We start from the raw sequence: 17,664 nt of genomic DNA on the forward strand, positions 1-17,664 counted from the left end.
AATTATAATAAAATTCAAAAACATTACATATAAGCTTAGTTAAATTTTAGTTTGACGGAAAAAATATTAAAATCCAACTTATAAACTTTATTATGCTCAAAAAATACACATATGCTCAAAAATAAATAAAGTGTGAGGTAATAAGCTCAAAAAAAATACATATATGCTCAAAAAACAAAAAAGTTGGATATAGTACATCCGATGTTTTTTTTTTTTTTTTTTTTTTTTTTTTTTTTTTTTTTAGACAAAACAGTAGTAAAGAAAGGTTTACACAGTGCTTAGCCGACTCTCCGAGTCAGACTTTATTAATACATTATTGGCAAAGGAAATTAAACTAAGAGTGGGGTTATCGAAAAGAAAAAGCTTCTTGAAGGGGCGATCTGAGTCTGCCAAATGAGTGAAAGTTTCTTTTCTCTTCTTCATCAATTGGGCTTCGGAGGAGTACCTGCAACAAGACACACTTACGCCCCTAGGACGTAGAGATTTACGGGAGAAAGACCTACTTGTAGAACAAGTAGATACATTGTGTCTCGGAGATTCATCCTCTTGGCTTTGATTCTTCTTAGAATTATTAATTCTCTTTGTCTCACTCATTTGTCGATTAGAAGGATATCTGCAAAATCTACGTGAGGGGTACCTGCAAAGCCTACGTGTAGGCGAGGCACGTGACATTTTACCAAAAGAAGGACTCTTGCACTTCTTAGGACCAGCTGAAAAAAGGAACGGCTGATGACGATCAGTTGAATCATTATGGGCTTGGAAGCAAACAGAAGTATTGGTCGTGTCATTCGCCAAAGAGACAGGTAAGCAGAAATTAGGGGCGACAACCGTAGGGTCTCCTTGGAGAATTTGAGTACCAGAAAGAGATAAGTTGTCACAAAAAGAGAAAGACCTCGAGCTAACGCCACCAATTGAGGACTCCCTCGAAATAATACCATGAACCCCGCCGATGGCACCCGAACAGGAAACCGTGTCATCATTTACCATCACCGTCTTCATTTTTTGCTTTTTAGACCGTCTTCTTCTCTTCTTTCTCTTATAATGATCTCTTGTAATTCCTCCCTCCTTGGTGACCTTGTTGTTAAGGATCCGAATTGTCATAGAAGACAAGTCTCTTTTATTATAAAAGCTCACCTTACTACCTTGGAGCATTTTTTGATAAGCTTGTCCGGAGATCTTTAGTCTTGAATTTCCTCCACCTTTTCTTGAGAACTCGAGAATCGAGTTTTTAGGGATATGCTCATTATCACCCATTTGAGAGTCTTTTTGATTGTGTGCCAAATCAAAATTAGGAGAAGAATTTTCTTCGAGATTTATAGGATTGCCATCATCCGAAATGCATGTATCCATGACAGTGGAGTCAGAAAGTGGAGTCACGCAAGAGCCACAAGAAGATCCCCCGTTATCGTTTACCGAGATGTCCCCGGTATTATCATCAGGGATAGGTCTTTTACTCTCCCTAGTCACCTCACATAACAACTGGTCATCAATACTTCTTTTACCGTTATGATTAATAGCCCGTAGACCCTTAACAACATTCAGTTCTCTAAGGATATCTTTATTCTTAGGTTCAATCATTGACGCAGTTTCAAGATCAGTTTGCGCTTCCATGAGCATATTAGTCTTCATACAAGCTACAGCTCTACGAAATAAAGCCTTAGCATTTTTAGGGTAGGACGACAAGACCAAAGAGCAGAAGTTTATGGCCGCCTCATACTCATGCAGCTTATTAGCGCAAGCCGCTAAATTCAAGTTTAAAGAAATTGCTAATTGCAAGATAGATTCAACGTCGTAGCCCTCCATGGATTCCAAAACTAAACATAAGAGCCGACATGCCATATCATAGCAGCCGCCAGCCGAGTCAAACAGATTTTGCTTAAAGAAGTCATTACCCCTCTCCTTAAGGAATTTAACCTTATTCAAATGGGTTTCATCCATTGGTAAGAAAGAACTAAACAGTGACCAATCATCATCCTTAAGCTCACCATTTCCATGTGCAATAACAAAGTGTTTTAGAAAAATTTTATCAATAGAAATGGTAGCCATAACGTTTCACAAAACAACGCCAACTCGAAAAAACTAAGAGCACAGAATTGATTACTAATCTAAATACTCTTCTAAGAGTATAATATTATGAGAAAAACGAGAAGCAAAGAAAAGCTTATAAATTAAGAGTACCGGACAAAAGTTATCGGAAAAACCACTGCACCTGACCCGACCCTCACCACCGTATAAACCCATCCCGAGTCCACCTAAAACCCACTCTTCTAGAAAAACCGACTATCAACACCCAAAAACCAGCAGCAACACCCTGAAACCTCAACACCAACCTCAGACAAGAACATCATCCAAAAAACAGACAAAATCACCATCAAACAAGACAGCCACAACCGATAACCAAAGATCACTAGGACATACACATAAAAATCAAGACAAAATGGAGAAGAAACATGAGTCCCAATTCAATCAAATCCTCCAAAGATGGTGAAAACAAGAAGTTATATTTATAAAACAAAGTTCTCGTGCTGCTTCAACCATACTTATACTGAGTAAATAACATTGTTGTTGTCAGCAATGAAAAGTTAGGATGGCTAATTTGATTGTCACAAAACCACACAAAGTTCAAACCTGTAAGACCACGAATGGAAGGCAGACAAAATAAATGTAACCATGGAAGGCAGACAAAGTAAAAGTGTGAACCGTAGCAGCTAACGATCACAGACAGGCGTAGACTGATAATACCACGAATGGAACAATGGAAAGCAGACAAAATAAATGGGTGTATGACAAATCGGTTTATCTAGTTAAATTAGAGGTGAGTGAACGATCGCCGGAGATAGAGCTTTGAAGACGGCCCCATCTCCGGCGATATGGTGAGACTCGAGAGGGACGGTGGGCGGACGGGCGATGCAGCAGTTGCAATAGCGGGTTTTTAGGGTTGTTGATTTGGGGGTTTTTTCTCTTTCTCTCTCTTCAGCTTATAAGTTTAATACCTCTTATAGTACATCCGATGTAAGTTTCTTTTTCTCTTGAAATTACACTAATCTACTTCCAAACGTTTTGTTTATTGTATTTATATCTTCCAAAAGAATTGGAATATAAAACCATAGTAATTTATGATTTTAACTTTTCCCTCCTAGCTTATCCAATCATTATTCTCCTCTCTATCTTTGATTTTTTATTTTTTCCGGCAACAGTAAAAATATCCTAGCTTACACGGTACAAACTCGACTCTCCATCTTTGAATTACTTAATCAATTAGTCATGAATCTAGAAGTACCATGTGGGTCATCAATATCAAAACAATAGAATTTTAATAATGTAATCTTAAATTCCAGTCATTATTGATCATGGTCAATAGTTTGTATGTATTCAATCTAATTATCTAATTCAAATGTAATCAAGTCATACACAATACAAGATTACAATTTATAAGTGATGTTTTTAGTTTTCCCTTCTAGATTCAAGGTCATGCAAGACCTCTAATTCTCACTTGTTATGTGCTAAATATGTCAATTATTTTGATTGAAATTTTCTAGAAAAGACTAATAAGCATTATCGACTTATCACATTTAATTGAATTTAGTTACGATAACCAGAGCTCCTTAAACCCGAATAAACTGGTAATAAATGGTTGATCCAGATAATAATTAGATGTTGACCTTGGAACTTGCAAGTTTTATTTTACTTACGACATTTGTTTAAACCTGAACTTAGAATTGGCCAAAGCAACATATCAGCCTGACCCGACCCCAATCCGACCCGTCCAAGCCCATTAAAGGCCCGCCCAACACCCTGGCCTGGGTACCAAAAATCCAGCTCGCCGCCCTAAGCCCCGCTAATTTAGAAAAAAGGCCCTTGGCCCGGCCCGGGTCACACCACCATCCAAACCGACCCGCCCCGCCAAATACAGCCAACTCACGGACCAGTTCAGGGCCTAGCCAGGTGAACCTGCCGCCCCGAGCCAGCCCGACCCAGCCCAAGTACAACACTATCTGAACTACTAAACTGAGTAATTTAATTGGACCAAAATGATCGAATAATAAGTGGACTTTGATAACATTAAAGGAAAATTCATGACAAAAACATACCCACCAAACTAAAACTATTTCCATGCAAATTAGAGGTAAGTTGGACGTAAGAGCTAAGAACACGAAAACATAACATTGCATGCGCGTTGTATGCATGTCATGCCAAAATAGTTAGGAATATACGAACTTCGAAGTTTTGAGAACGTGACTTTAGAATATAGTACTCCTTAGTCCTTAGGTATGGTAGCGGATGTTAATAATAGTAGGAGAGTATAACTGAATTATCATCATTTATTATTAATGAAATTAGTTACATATATAATAGACCGTCTTACCTTTCTAGCTATCATCATATCAATACTAATCTACATAAATCTTTTTACCTTCCCCAAATTTCATCGGCTGGGTTGATTCATTTTTCACTACTATCACTACTTCTCAAATATTTTGATCAGCTAATATCATATAGCCAGAAAGTAAATCTACTAAAATCAGTAATTATTTGGATTAGGGAGCTTTAATTGGGGCTCGAAACCCTAATTCATGTCAGAACTCTATTTGCAGTGGATTTTCTACACAGATCTTTCCATATTCCTTCTTTTTTTGGCTTAATGCTTTCTTCTGACACAAAATCCTTAATAAATTTTATCCTCTTTGGTTCCTCAAATCGTGCTTTTTCTCCCACTTTTTATTTTTACTCAGTTATTTAATTGTTTGAAGGGGGATGCAAAAGGTTTTATCCTTTTCTCTCAGCTCCTGATTGCTCCTTTCCTTTGATCTATAACTTTTTTCAGATCATCATTAATATTTGGGGTCTTTATTGGGGTTTGTATACCTAGTTTCCTCAGCTGCTTGGGGGTTTTTTCGAGTAATATCCTTTCGTATTCTTACAATCATTGTGTGTATTTAAGTTGTATTGGCGGAAGCTGAGGCATGAGTGGCTCGAGGGTTAATTGTTAAGCTGATTGGGTATTGGGGTGCATTGATTGGAGGTGTCGCTGCTTATTCCAAGCTGTAACGTGTATTAGGGCAGTTCTTTCGATTCTATTTATATCTGCCTGAATGGCAGTGGGTTTCTCATCTCACTCATCTCATTTTGTAAATCTTATTAATCCTAAGAAAAAATCAAGACACAAAAATTCGGATTGTGATAGCTTGGGAGCACATAAATTCTACTATAACTTTCCAAGGGGTTTTACTATGGCTAGTGAAGGTGTAAATGGAGGGAATGACTATACTACTGAGATGCAAGGCGTTGAGGGTCAGCACTCTGGCCTGAATCATCAGAATGTCCATCAGCCCTTCCCTGACGCGGAGTTTAATCCCATGAATTCATTTCATGCTAACATCTGGAGGTATCCTCGTTCCGGGGGGGTTATTAATATTGATCCCTCTGCTTTAGGGAAATCAAGGGAGTTTTGGGGATGCTGTGTTTTGGGTTTTCTGGTGGATTACCGCTGTTTTGAGGCTGAGCTGATAAACGATGTTATAAGAAGGAAGTGGACTACGAAGGGTGCTATTACGGTTTTCCGCATGGGGGAGGTCTATGTTTTCCACTGTGTGGAGGAGGAAGACAGAGAGGGTCTTCTTCAGAGGACTACTGCTACTATCGATGGGGCCGTCATGGTTTTTTCCAAGTGGTTCCGCGATACTGTTCCACGCACTGTGAGATTTCCATATGCTGAGATGGCTGTTCGGGTTTGTGGCCTTCCTTTTGAATACTTGAATATGGAAGTGGCCCATATTGCGGGTAAGTTGATCAGTCATCAGTATTCAGTTGAACCCTTTGAGATGGTACCGGAGTATGATTATTTGAGGTTGAAAGTGTATCTCAGGCTTAATGAGCCGTTAATGCCAGGTTTTTTCCTGGCAATGGAGGGGGGTTATTTGTTGTGGGTGCAATTCCGTTATGAGGAGGTGTTTAAATATTGTGTTAAGTGTGGCAAGATAGGTCATAGAGGGTCTCAGTGTAGGGATTCCCTGATGAATGTGGTTACTAGTATCAACAGCATGTTGGACAAATCTGTGGAGAAAGGATTTCCTGTGTATCAAACTAACAGCAATCATACCATGTTCAATCTGGACCTGCGTGCTACCCCTTCTACCACAAAATTCCTGTCCTCAAGGGTGAAGCTAGCTAATGAGAGGGGTACACAAAGGAGGCGGCGAAGATGGGAATCCCCTGAGAGAGCTGTTGACTTTGACTGGACATCACCCTGTGGGGGAGAGTCCTACAGTATGTCTTTTTCTTTGTCACGGCACGACCTTTTCTTTGGGCGGTGGTGTTCCAGGTTGAGGCAGGGGGTGCTGAGAATGGGGGGAGAGCTGGTAGTAGTGGTAATGGGATCAGGGAGCAGGGAAATGGCTTGGGGAATGCTGATGGGATTATCCATGCTGAAATTCGTGCTGAAGGAAATACTGGAACTGATGTGATCATGGATGATGTTCAGGTGGTAGGAAATGGTGATGCTCAGGCAGAGGCTACGGGTGCTGGCACTCAGGAGTTGGCTACTGGAACCCCGTCCCCTATGGGTGGGGTGCTTCCTGGTGCTGGGGGTTGGATTGTTGAAGAGGACGAGAACAATGAAAATTTTCACAGTGCAGGGGAAGAGATGGAGATGCAGGAGGATTTGAATCTGCTTCAACAAGGGGTCCTGGTACAGCTTCAAGCTGAAGACCCGTACGTTGTTTATTCAACTCATGATAGCTTGAGTGGGCTGGTGGATAGGGATGAGAGGATCCAGTCAGCTATTGCAAACAGGGTTGATGGGGATATGGATTGGGCAAGGATGGAAGATGAACAGCGAGGTTATAACCAAACCTTCGAATTACCAGTTGAGGGTCTTCCTCCATGGTATCATTATCCGGGTGGAATCCAGAGTTTACAGGTGGGGCAAAGCTCTCGCCAAGGTCAGGTACAAGACAGTGAGGGGTATGAGGAGGTGTTCCGGGTATGAATTCCGAAGTAGGTTTGTTTACCACGCTAGCTTTGTCGAATAATGCCTCTTCTAGCCTTGACTGCTCTCCTCGGCCTCTCCTGCAACAATGGGCAAACTGAGGGCTTGGCTTTGTGCCAAGCGTACTCACTCCGACGCTCAAGTCAGTGAACTTATTGTGATTAAGTAGTATGTAGCTTGATGACGTGTATTGTAGAGAGATGAGAGAGATAATACCAATTTAAGGGGTTCTTAGGTTAGATTCTGGATCCCTTCCTCAATGAGGATTGAGGAGTATTTATAGACTTTCACCTTTTGTCACGTAGTGGCCAAGTGGGCCAAGTGGCGTAGCAGGTGGAAAGACTGATCTACCCTCGGCCGAGGGACCCATGGCAGGCCGGCGAGCCTGGTTGACTCCATGCCGAGGGTTCTTGGATATGAGTACGCGGGTATGTGCCCGGCGGCAAAGTTGCCATCATAATGCCGAGACCAGGGCCGGGCAGCCGAAAGGCTGCATCGGCTGGGATGTCTAAGTCATTGGCTTCCTTGTGAATATCTTTGACCTCGCTCAATATGTTGACTTGGTCAGCGGGTGCAGAATATGCCCCATCAATTTCCCCCAGCGTAGTCTATGCCGTGGTATGGGCTCCGATGTATGTTGAGCGTATATTCTGCGCAAGTGAAAATTTTCTGCCCCGGCTGCTTCTCCCTCGGCTTACTTCTGTACAGGCCGTACCATATCCCCCCTCCACATGGATGGGTATTGGACATCAAATGTGGAAGAGAAGATGCTGCTGGCCGGCGGACCCAAGGTTGAGAGTGCCGGTGTGCTTTTTGATTGCCCCCGGCCGGTGCTACCTAGCTTGGTTAGTCATACTGCCGGCGGAGAACAGATACTTTAGGATTTTGCTGAGGAAGATGACTAGTCAAGGGGATATAAAGGGGCTTGTTGAAGACGCTTGGTTACTGTTGCATTGATTGACATTCAACTGTTGCGTCGATTGACATTCCGTGTACGCATGCCTGACATGTGTCTCTTCGTTGATTGGCTGACGCTTTATGGGCTGCGTTTTGATTGGTCCTCCTTTATGGGCTTTTGCCTATAAATACCAGACTTTTGAAGTGAAATTGTTTAGCAATTTCATTCATTCTAAAAATTTTCTTCTTTCCAAAATTCCAAGTCTTTCCCTCTCTTTCGATCTTCAGAATTTTTACGTCGGCGTAGCACTTTTCTTCAAGGTAAACCGAAAAACCTTTTCAACTTTTTGTTTTGTTTAAGTAATTGTTGTGAACCATGTCTTCTACCGATGCCGGTCCCAGTGCCGTGCGCCGGGGGTTCCCCGTCGCGTTTTGATGAGGAGGAGGTGGTAGCCGCAATTCCGTTAAGGTCGAGGGGCCCTAGGTCTCCTTCCCCGGAAGTTGACCGCGAGTTCGGAGGAGTGGGAGGATGATGACGATGTGGATGACGGTGATGATGATGAGGAAAGGAATCCTTCCGGGCGGAGAGGGCGGCAGTCTTGCATCATTACGATGCCCGTACTACGGCGCCGATCGTGGTTTTATCGATAAGTTGGTCCGCTGCTCTGGCTCTGAATTTTTCGAAGAGCACTTCTTTTTTGGCAAGGGGTACAACATTGTCATCCCTGGGGAGGGTCAGGCCGTCTGTTGCCCTCCCCCGGGTCACATCGGCGTATATATGAGGCACCTGGAGTATGGTCTCCGGTTTCCTCTCAATATGTACGTCTCTTCCATAATTCAGGCGATGAACGTTGCGGCGGCGCAGCCTTCACCCTTTGGCCGTTAGGACTATAGTCGGCTTCGTGTGGCCGTGTCGTCAGGGGGTGATCCCAACGGTAAACTTATTCCGCCGAATTCATTTTCTTCGAATGAATGTTCAAGGTGGCCGGGGATGGTATAGCGTCCAGATCGAGCCGGGCTATCTCACCGTGCCTAAGCTCACCTCTTTGCAAGGGCCGGAAGGAACGGTGGGTGTATGTCGAGGTCCCGAGATGATTATCCGTTGCCTCGGTCTTTTGAGCACCATGTTAACTTGCGGTGCGAGAGCAAAGGGGAGCGTGAGAAGATGATCCCCAAGGGCAAGAATAAGATGGACGCCGGGAATGTCTATCTTAATGAGGACGAGAAGCAGGCACTGAAGCTTTTCGAGGTCGATGATGATGGGGCGCCGAAGGTTTGGTTGCCCCCGACGCAAGTCATCCAGATGGATGAGCCGCTTTGCCACGTCGGCCTCATACCGGCCCTAGCACAGGGTGAGTGGGGTCGGTGTGAGGCCCATTTCTGCTTTAATGTTTTTCGTTGTTTGTTTCTTGACATGTCCCTTTGTCTAAGTTTTGCTTTGTTTCTTTTTACGAGCACTTTGGTCCCGAATCGTCCGAGCAACTCCTCGAGAAGATGGGGGCTGGACAAAGACGGAAACGTTAAGGAGAAGAATCCGAAGGTCGATGTGCATGACCGCCGTCCGTCGCCTCGACCTCTGAAGGGCTTGGACGATACGGCGGCCCGTGCCAAGGTAGCTGCCGCCATTCCTCGCCGGGTCCGAAAAGCCAAGTCTACGGCGGCGACGGTGTCAACCTTTGTTCCGCCTCCACCAGAGGTGGAGGTCGTTGACATTGTCGATGGAGAGGATTCCGATGCTGAGGGATCTCCGCTTAGGCGTAAGAGGAAAAGATCTACCCATGCCACCGATGCTTCGTCGTCGCTCATGTTAATGCCGGCGCCGAGGAAACGGATCAAGCGGCCAAGAAGAGCAAGCCCTCCGGCAGGTCTAACTTGCGGCTCGATTTAGCCGGCTCATTAGATATACCCGATGACCGGCTCTCTGGTATGTCCATGAACGTTGACGTGGACTCTTTGGTTGAATTTTTGTAGATCAACCGCGCGATCTGTCCCCAATTCGAGCGGCGAGTTGAGAAGAGGCCTATGCAGACGGCGGGAAAAATGTCGACTCCGTACTCGCGTCGATATCCAACGACCGGCTCATAGCGGAGGGTACAAAGTCGAGCAAGAAGGTTGGGATTTGGTCCGATCCGGTCGGCTCTCGTATTAGGGAGCAAGAAAAGGCCTTGGCCGATACGGGACCGTTGATAGAGCGGTGAGGCTCGATGTTGTTGCCGCAAAGGGGTGGCCGGAAAGGCTAAGCATGACCTCCTCGCCGCACAAGCGCGAGTCGAGGAAATTGAGAAGCTCTTTGTCGGCCGAGAAGGCCAAGGTAGAGGCCGGCGATTCCGCCGCCGCCAAGTGAAGGAGGAACGGGACAGGTACAAGGGCGGCTACGACGTTGTTGTCGCCCAAAGGGAGGAGTCGAAAAGGGCGTATCGGCTCCAAGCAGAGTCGCATAGGGAGACTAGTGCTATCCTTGCCCAAAGGGAGAAGGATATTGAGACACTTCAAAACACGCTTCTCCCACGCATGTGTGCTCAGTATAGGGACCTGACCGAAGAAGCTTTCAGGGAGGTGGTAGATGAGGTCTATCCGGATGGCTCCTTTCTATGGACAAAATTTGACGAGCTGTTCGACGATAGGCTCGAGGCTAAGGAGAAGGCTGCGGCGGATAAGGCTGCCGAGGATGCGAGGGCCAAGAAGGAGGAGGAGGCGACCGCTGCAAAGGCGGCCCTTGCAGAGAAGACGAGGGCGGCCGAGGAGGAGTCTGCTAGACTGAAGGCAGCTGAGGATGCTAAGGCTGCTAAGAAAGCTGAGGATGCTAAGGTCGCCCAGCGCATCTAAGTCGCTCACCGAGGGTAACGCCGCGATGGCGGTAAGGGCAAGCAAAGAACAGGCATAGGGAGACGGGCGGTCGTCACCAGGCTCACCCGGCGTCTCGGATAGCTTCAGCTATTCGGGGGCCAACTATTAAGCCTTTTCTCCCTGCCATCCTTTTGGCGCTTCAAAGAACCAGTCCGTAACCTTTTGCTTTACTTTTCCTTGTATTTTGTGAAACCTTGGTAGGTAGAGTCTTGGCTTATCCCAAAGGGGACGGCCGTCGTCTGTATTTCTCCTTCTTGTAACTTTGTTATCTTTTTCTTTAATGAGAACTCGCTTGTTTTGCCTCTGGCCGAGGCCTTTGATTTATTCCTTCACTTGTCTTCTTGCGTTAATTAATTGAGCGCTTTGCGTTAATTAATTGAGCGCTTTTCGTATCTCAACTGTGTTTAACGTCTTTAAGCTCGGTCTTAATTTGCCGAGGGCAGTTGCGTTAATTAATTGAGCGCTTTTTCGTTTTTACCTTCGGCTTGGCCGAGGCAGTTAGAATGCGTATCTCAACTGTGTTTAACGTCTTTAAGCTCGGTCTTAATTTGCCGAGGGCAGTTGCGTTAATTAATTGAGCGCTTTTTCGTTTTTACCTTCGGCTTGGCCGAGGCAGTTAGAATGCGTATCTCAACTGTGTTTAACGTCTTTAAGCTCGGTCTTAATTTGCCGAGGCGATCGCGTTTCACTCGTCTCTTCCCGGCCGATTCACGGGGCAACGGAGTTTACGTTTTGACCGCCGTTGAACATATGTTAGCATATCGGCTCGTCCCATCGTCACTCCCGTTAAAAGGTAGGGATGAGACGAGGTTTTGGCTCTGTCTGCTGTGTACATATGTTAGTATGCCTTCTGATTGGGGTGGATTAACACTTTGATGAAAAACTTGGATGACTCCTCATTAGATATGAATATGCATTGGGGTGCCAACAATTGTTTTGGGCAACTCATTTGTTATACAAAGTATTTTTTCGAGATTGTCGGTGTTCCAATGGCTCATCAAAGGTACATCTCCCATGTCCGTCGGGTATGTACCCGGCCTCATTTCTTCAACTACCTTGTAGGGACCCTCCCCGATTGGCCGTCAACTTGCCATGGATGTTTCCTTTGTTGGTGGCGGCTGACTTCCTTAGGACCAGATCTCCTACTTTTAAGTCCCTTTGTGGACTCTTGATTTGTAGGCCCTTTTCATTCGGCTACGATATACCGCTAAGTTGAGGCGTGCCGTATCTCGGCTTTCTTCGACCAGGTCCAGGGAGGTTCTTAGGCCTTCCTCGTTTTCATCCGGGTTAAAAGTGGCCGTTCTGAATGTTGGCACCGTTGCTTCAATCGGCAGGATCGCCGGACCCGTAGACTAGGTGAAAAGGACGCACCCCGTTGCTTCTTTCTCCGTGGTCCGGAGGGACCATAGAACGCCGGGTAGCTCATCGCCCATCTTCCTTCGAGGTCTTCAACTGTCTTCTTCAAGCCGTTGAGGATCGTTTTATTGGCTGCCTCCGCCTGTCCGTTGCTCTGGGGGTGGCAGACGGAGGAGTATGCAAATTTGATGCCGAGTTCTTCCAACCAGCTCATTATTGTGTCACTCCAAAATTCTCGGCCATGGTCGAACACCATGACTTGGGGTAACCCAAAACGAGTTATGACATTTTCCCAGATCACCTTTCTTACGGCCGCCGCGGTCTTCGCAGGCACTGCCACGGCCTCAACCCATTTGGTGAAGTAGTCGACGGCGACGATTAGGAACTTTCTTCCTCCGGATGCCGTTGGAAATGGCCCTAGTAGATCCATTCCCCACTGTGCAAAGGGAAGGGGATTAAGCACTCGGTTGCGAGTCTCGGGAAGGTGCGTGTATCACCGGAGCGTGCATCTGACAGTTGTTGCATTTTCTGGTTTTGTTTCTGGAATCTTCAAGCATGGTGGGCCAGAAGTAGCCGGCTCGGAGAGCTTTGTGGGCTAGTGTTCTTGCCCCCATGTGATGTCCACAGATGCCTTCGTGTATTTCTGTCAGTATTAGCTCTGCATCGGCTGGACCGACACACTTCAGGAGTGGCCTTGTCGCGGACCTCCTATATAACTCTCCTTCAAACACCAAGTACCTTGCTGCGATCCTCTTTATCTTTTGTGAGAGGTTGCGGTCCTCTGGTAATTCATTTGACAGTTTATACCCCTTGATCGGAGTCATCCATGTCGTCTCGGTTTCCACGTTGCACACCATGCCGATGGTTTCGTCAATGCTTTTAGCGTTCGATGTCCACAAAGACGGTCCGGTGATATTCTTTATGGTTGAACGGCCGCTTTGAGAGAGCGTCGGCCCGGTTGTTCTCGGACACTGGGATGTGTCGCATTTTGAATGACTTCAATTTTGAGGTCTCGGCTTTTACCTTTTCCAGGTATCTTACCATCCCATCGTCCCGAGCCGACTCTCCTTCGTATTGGTTAGTCACCAAGAGAGAGTCCGTTTTCAAAATGATGTGTTACGCCCCGGCGGCTCGGCTAACTCAACTCCGGTTATCACCGCCTCATATTCGGATTCGTTGTTTGAGGTCGAGAAGGTAAACTTCAAAGCGTACTCGAATTCGTCCCCGTTTGGGCTGATGATGAGGATGCCGGCTCCCGAGCCGTTCGTTGTGGAGGATCCATCGGTATATACCTCCCACATGCCGGGACACGATTCTTCCTGATACGTGCATTCGGCCAAGAAGTCGCCGCCGCCTTTGCCCCTTTATCGAAGGCCTTGGTTTGTATTGAATGCCGAAGCCGATAGCTCTCTCGCCCATTTGATAAGTCCGCCTGATCGTTCGAATTTTTCCAATGCTTTTTCCAACTACCGGTCGGTTAAGACCGTCATGGGATGTGCGTCGAAGTAGGGTTTCAACTTCCTTGCGGCAACGACCACGGCAAAGGCTCGCTTTTTCAATCGGCGGGTAGTTTTCTCGGCGGCAACAAAGGTGTATGGTGATAAAGTAGATTGGGTGTCTTCTTTGCTTGTTTTTTCTCTCGACGATTACGCAGACCGACCGTGGCCGAGGTTACTGCTAGATATAGATATAGTGTTTCCCCCAGCGTCGGTCTGGACAGGGTCGGGAGAGTTTGCAGATGGGCCTTCAGTTGTTTGAAAGCCGTGCTCTGTTCCTCCCCCAGAAGTCCTTATTCCCTTTAGCACTTTGAAGAATGGGGTGCTCTTGTCGGCTGACCGAGAGATAAAACGGGCAAGGGCCGCCATCCTCCCGGTCAGTATCATGACCTCCTTGCGATTCCTCGGCTCCGGCAGGTCTAGAATTGCTCGCACCTTCTCTGGATTGGCATCAATTCCCCTGGCGCTGACAAGCACGCCGAGGAATTTGCCGGCCCGGACACCGAAGTTGCACTTTGTAGGGTTAAGCTTCATCTTGTATTTCCTTAGTGAACAAAATGTCTCGTGTAAATCGGCTAGGTGCTCGCCGTCGGACTTGCTCTTGACAATAGCATCGTCGACGTAAGCCTCAATGTTTCGCCCTTTTTGATTTTGGAACACTTTGTCCACCGATCTTGTGTAAGTCGCGCGGCGTTTTTTCAAACCAAACGGCATCATCTTGTACATGTAGGTGCCGTGTATGGTGATGAATGCGCATTTAGGCATGTCTTCTCTCGCCATGAATACCGATGGTATCCCGAAAAGGCGTCGAAAGCAGGCTCAAGATTGTGTAGCCTGCCGTTGCGTCTATTAAGCTATCTATCCGAGGCAAGGGGTAGCAATCTTTCGGGCATGCTTTATTAAGTTGCGTAAAATCAACACACATCCTCCACCCCCCTGATGACTTTTTAACCATTACAACATTAGCTAGCCATTCGGGGTATGTACAAGGGATGATAAAGCTCGCATCTAACAATTTATCGACCTCGGCCTTGATGGCATCTTCCTTTTCGGCCGAGGAGTTTCTCACCCTCTCGCTTCACGGGGCGAGCGCGGGGAGTACGTTCGATTGTGGACGATGACCTCCCGCTTACACGGCATCTCGGCGGCCGAGTATGCAAAGACATCTTTGTTCCTTCTCAGCAGGTCTAGGAGATCGGCCCTGAATTTTGGTTCTAGGCCGACACCGACGATCACGGTGCGCCCCTGGATCAATCTCTATCTGTTCGGTCTCGGCCCCTTCGACCATGGCGACGTGGTTGGTGCTCATCGGTTCGTCCTCTTGTCTTAAGGATGGGTTCTTCCCTTTTTCCTCTTTCTTTGCCACTTTGAAGGATTGCATGTTGCATCCTCTGGCCGATATTTGGACGTTGACCACCTCGTCTTTTTCGTTCTTTGAGACGAGTTTATGAACCTCTCCGCGGTCCGAGACATACATCGTGTCGTGGCCCGGATGGACATTACAAAGATCGACCTCACTCAGGGTGACACGGCCGATGAGAACGTTGTATGCGGATGAGCCGTCGATGACCACGAACTCGGACATCACATTCTTGGCCGCGTCGGATTGGCCGAACATCACTGGTAACTTGATAGACCCCTGTGGGGGACCAAGCCTGCCGGAGAAGTCGTACAACGGGTTGGTGCATGGGCTAAGGTCCGCATTTTCGTGCCGAGCCCGTAAAGCACTCCCCGAACATGATGTTCGTGTAAGCACCCGTGTCAATCGGGCATCTCATGACCAGGTGGTTAGCTATGTCTAAGTGGACTACGAGTGGGTCGCTATGTGGGGCGATGACTCCTTCGTAGTCCTTCTTCCCAATAGTTATGTTCGGGACGTTGGAAGCGCGGGGCCTGTAGTGGGCACGAAGTTGACGGCCCGATCGATTCGTTCAGTGCCTTTTGTGCCCGTGAGCGGATCCGCCGTTCTCGTTTCCCCCGATGACAACATGAATTGTTCCTATCCGTTGAAAGACGGATTTTTTATCCGAGCCACCGGTGTTAGTCTTTTGGCCTCCGGCAATATATTTGCCGAGGCTCCTTTTCTCGATCGGCTCTTCAATGGCATTCTTCAAATGCGGCTAGTCGTTGGTTAAGTGACCGGTGTGGCCGTGGTACTCACAAAGATGAGGGCTCGTGTCACCGTCCCCCTAGGTTTGGGGGCCTTTCCCACTTCGCCCCTCGTTTCGCTCGGGAGAAGACCTCGGCGGCCGATACGACCAGGGGGTGTGATCCTTGAATTTCTTATGGTAGTACGGACCGAACTCCCCCGTCCGCCGGGTTTCGCTTCTGGCGGGCCTGTCGGTCCGCGACCTATTGTTGTCACGGCGTATTTCATCCGGCTTGTCCTCCCGGTAGCTCTTTCTTTCTGAGTGCCCGGCCTCGCCGTGGCCTATCCATATTTTGTGATAGTCTTCGACCTTAATGGCCTGGTCGGCCAATTTCCTGGCGGACTCAAGGCTCAGGCCACCACACTTGATGAGCTCGTTTTTCAAGTCCCCTCTGGGGAGGCCTTTCATCAGTGCGAAGGCCGCTAGTTCGCTGTTCAGCTCCCTTATCTGCTGAACCCTGGCATCGAACCTCTTCACATAGCTTCGAAGTGACTCGCCTCCCTCCTGCCTGATGGTCAGGAGGTCCGATGTCTCAACGGCTCTCCTTTTATTGGTAGAGCATCTGGCCAAAACGCGTCTCTTAGGTCGGAATAGGAGTATACGACCCACCCGGTAGCCCTTGTACCAGCTTTGCGCCATTCCAACCAAGGTCGTTGGGAAAACTCGGCACCAGACCTCGTCAGGTTGCTCCCATACCGACATGTGAGACTCGAAAGCCTCGGCGTGATCGGTTGGGTCGCCCTCTCCTTTGTATGATATAGACGGTAGCTTTAGCTTTGGCGGCACCTGGGTCTCTAGGACGTAGGCACTGAGGGGCTGTCTGACCACGTGTCTAATGACACGCGGCGATCGGCTCCTCGCATCCCTAGTCCGGCCCCTCTCCCTGTGGCGGGAAGGGCTTCTTCTCCGACTCTGGTGAGTCGGACTCCTTCTCCGACTCTGGTGAGTCGGACTCCTTCTTCGACTCTGGTGAGTCGGACTCCTTCTTCGACTCTGGTGAGTCGGACTCCCTTCGCTCGTCTGGGGTATGCCTCGTGGGCGTCGTGGCGACATCGTCCTTCCGCGAGTGCGGGAAGGGCTTAGTTCTACCACTGACACTCTGGGCTCCCCCGGCGTCTTGGTACGCTCAGCCTCTCTCAGTGCTTCGTTCAGGTTTCTCGGAGTCACCTTTTGGGCCCTAGCTTCGGACGGGTCCCGCCGCTCTTGCCGGTGTGGCGAGTGTGAGCGGCGCGGCGACAATCGAGTCCAGGAGTCGTCGGCTTTCTTTGCATCAACCACGCGCCCCATGATGGTGACCTGGTCGGCGGCGGCACAGCGTATCGGCATTATTGGCATCCCGATCTCCGGTTGAATTATCCGGCTGGTGGAGGGTCGCACAACCTGCACTGTGGACGGTATCATCCGGGTGGAGGGGCTCTTCGGTTACGAACACCTCTTGTTCTTTTGACATCTTCTCAGCTTTTTGGGTGGGTTTTTTTTTTGTGTTTGGGAAAGACTAGCTTCTAGTATCTGTATCCCCACAGACGGCGCCAATTGTTCCGGGTATGAATTCCGAAGTAGGTTTGTTTACCACGCTAGCTTTGTCGAATAATGCCTCTTCTAGCCTTGACTGCTCTCCTCGGCCTCTCCCGCAACAATGGGCAACCGAGGGCTTGGCTTTGTGCCAAGCGTACTCACTCCGACGCTCAAGTCAGTGAACTTATTGTGATTAAGTAGTATGTAGCTTGATGACGTGTATTGTAGAGAGATGAGAGAGATAATACCAATTTAAGGGGTTCTTAGGTTAGATTCTGGATCCCTTCCTCAATGAGGATTGAGGAGTATTTATAGACTTTCACCTTTTGTCACGTAGTGGCCAAGTGGGCCAAGTGGCGTAGCAGGTGGAAAGACTGATCTACCCTCGGCCGAGGGACCCATGGCAGGCCGGCGA

Source organism: Silene latifolia, chromosome 7, assembly GCF_048544455.1.
Source record: "Silene latifolia isolate original U9 population chromosome 7, ASM4854445v1, whole genome shotgun sequence".
NCBI classification, from domain to species: domain Eukaryota; kingdom Viridiplantae; phylum Streptophyta; class Magnoliopsida; order Caryophyllales; family Caryophyllaceae; genus Silene; species Silene latifolia.